General features: G+C 37.2%; 1 non-coding gene across 1 annotated transcript; it reads right to left on the bottom strand.

The window, feature by feature from the left end:
* Window positions 1–260: 260 nt before the first annotated feature.
* TRNAD-GUC (transfer RNA aspartic acid (anticodon GUC)) lies at window positions 261–332 on the bottom strand. Its single transcript has one exon. It is a non-coding gene; the product is annotated as a tRNA-Asp (tRNA).
* Window positions 333–3,026: the final 2,694 nt, after the last annotated feature.

Below are 3,026 nucleotides of genomic sequence, written 5' to 3'. Positions count from 1 at the left end.
CGAACCCAAAGACCCTAGCTTTTTCCTCTCTTGTTTCCGTCTTTGTGTGTTTGTTTGCCTAATGTTCATAGCTAGTATGTTAGTGTAGCGTTCATTCACTTGTGTCGTGTCTTAGACTAAACTAAAACGAGGCAAAGACTTATACTCAATCTAACCCCGTCATCCTTGTGGTTCGACCCCGATTTATACTACTTAAATTGGGTTATTCTATAAATGTTTTTTGATTCGGAAATGATGACAAAATCCGACTATCAAAATGGCGCCATTGCCGGGGATCGAACCCGGGTCACCCACGTGACAGGCGGGAATACTTACCACTATACTACAACGATAATTTGATTGGGTCTTGCATTTTGCTCCCCACTTGAAAATCCAAAACACAAGTATGACCCCTCTAATCCAAATTCTCTCATTCATATTTATTTTCTTGTATGCATTTAGATAATTTGTAATATACTTAGCATAAATACTCATTTAGTTGCATTCATATAAGCTTGCATTAGATTTCAATTATGTAAAATATTGTCACATATAGAAATTGCATTCATATAGCGCAATTTGCATCGTATCTTCCATATTGCATATTGGATAGCTCATGCATTGCATCCTTATTTCAAAAAAAAAAATACAAAAAAAACTGAAAAAACCCAAAATCTCACAAAAACATGTTCTTTATTATCGAAAAAACTTTAAAAATCCAAAAATATGTTATTTTCATTTAAAAAATTGTCTTCTCACCACACTTCATCCGTCATTGGATGTTGTAAATAATAAGTGTGGGGAGGAGGCCCAAAAAAACATGTTATTTAATTTCAAGAAAAATTGCAAAAACTCAAAAATATGTTTTCTTATTTTTCCATTCACTCCTTATGCTTTGTTCCATTGAGGAGAATGTAAGTTTCAAGTGTGGGGAGGGAAATATCCTCTTTGTGTATATTTGTTTATATCTTCATATATATTTGTAAATTTGATATAAAAATTTCAAAAAAAACAATGACTAAAAATAAAAAAATTTCAAAAACATTGCATTGTATATATATGTTGGTCTAACCTAGTCCACAGACGCACCCGGGCGCATTTGAGACGTTAGGAGATTGAAGACCCGCTCGGTATACTCTTTTCGATTTATTTCTCCTTTACCGTTCTTTTTCTTTTACATTTATGTATGAAGGAGGATGGGATTTTGTTGTTGAGGATGCCCCATTTTGGAAATAATTGGTGTGTGTGGATTATGTGTGGTAGTTATAGGACTTGTTTGCTTTTAGAATAGACTTGTACATACTTGTTCACGCTGGCATCCACGTAGTTTGTCAATATGAGTAGCTTGCATTCATACACTTCGCATCTTGTTTGTAAATACTTGCATTGAGGGTCTAAATGTGGAGGGGATATGTTAGGGGATATGTTGACAATGATGATAACTTGTTTTGCCCGTGTCTTCTCCCTCTTGGTAGCTCATACCTCTTGATGACACATGTTAGGGTTTTGCTTGCAAAACCCGTAAGCAAAACCCAGGAGTCTTGCTTAACGACCGAGTTTCGGCCACCTTGTGAGACTGTATTGAGCCTAAGACCCGACCTAGGTGGGATATAGCTACTTAAATGTGAGGATAGAGCCTCCATATGGCCGGTCCATCAAACCGGTCCCAATTAGGACTTGAGATTAGTTCTCCTTACGTGGTATGTTATGTCAATACGCATAAGTATGGTGCTCATTCATTACCGTAGAAGTGTCGATGTGCATGTTGAGACAATGTTGTTCAAATAAAATAGCCCCTCATTGCCAAATAAGCTTATTGTTCACCCGTTTGATCATGTTTCCCTTTTGTTCACCATTTTGAGCTTAGCCTTGTCATTTCATTTGCCAACAAAACAACTACATTCCACAACCATCTCACCCTTGTTGAGTAATTCGTCTTTGTGATTGTTTTGAAGAGTATAAATGGGCAGGAGATTTGGTTTCATTGGAAGTGTACGGTCATAAATGTTACAAAGAGAAATAAGGCTTAATTTTTGGCAAACTTTTGCTTTTGTTGAGGAGGATACAAGTGAAGGAAAAGAAAGAAGAAACAAAGATAGGAAAAACAAATAGAAAAAGAGGAAAAAGAAGTGAAAAAGAAAAAGAAAAAAATGTGCAATTTTTGTGTCGAATAAAGGGTTTGTAATTTGTAAGATGAATGTTGGTTTTGAAAGTGTTGACTAATTTTGGGAATGGCAATCTTTGCCAAGTTTTGAGGAAGAATTCATTTGCATGGTTGGGTTTTAGTGATTTGGTTAGATGTGATGACTACTCAACCGATAGCCTCACATGTCATAAAACGGTGCTTGCACCGACCCCTTTTTCCCAAAACTCAAGCCCCATTACAACCCGATTGCCTGGTACATGTGCATCATTTGACATTTTGTCTTGCGGCTATTGGATTAGGTACCATATTAGATTGCGGGCATACTTCGCGAGTTGAGATAGGTAGAGTGATTTTGGTTGCTATTTCTCACAAAAATTGCCCCGTACTTTCATTTGAGTTGACTAGTGAAACCTGTGAGAGTCAAACTTAGGTCCCTTCTTGGTCAAAGGTTTGATATGGAGTCGAATCTTAAGTTGTCGTGTCAACCTTAGGAGTATGGCTATGTGCTTCCACTTTCCCGCCTAGAATTTGTTTCTTAGGCATCCGTGTTGTCCATATTGGTTACTTGGGCTAGAATTAGGGAGTTGACACCCTGGTAAGACCTTGAGTCAACATCCTCCACTATCGACCCTCTTTGTCCCGTTTTTGAGGAAATCCCACTTGAATGAGGCAAGTGTATTTACATTTTTGAATGGTTCATTTTCTTGCTCTATTTGGTGATTAAGCAACATTTTGAATCAAAAATTTTGTTGCAAGACCTCACTTGCCTTACAATAGGGCATTTTCCCTCATGAAATGTCAAATTGCGAGTTGAAAGGGCTCCGGGTGAAGCTAAACCCGATTCGGCTATTATGAGTAAAGTGTGTAAATGGTTAATGATAATAGGGGTCTTGATACTGTT

Source organism: Silene latifolia, chromosome 9 (assembly GCF_048544455.1).
Source record: "Silene latifolia isolate original U9 population chromosome 9, ASM4854445v1, whole genome shotgun sequence".
In the NCBI taxonomy this organism is placed as follows: domain Eukaryota; kingdom Viridiplantae; phylum Streptophyta; class Magnoliopsida; order Caryophyllales; family Caryophyllaceae; genus Silene; species Silene latifolia.
This window is presented reverse-complemented; position numbering and strand designations above follow the sequence as displayed.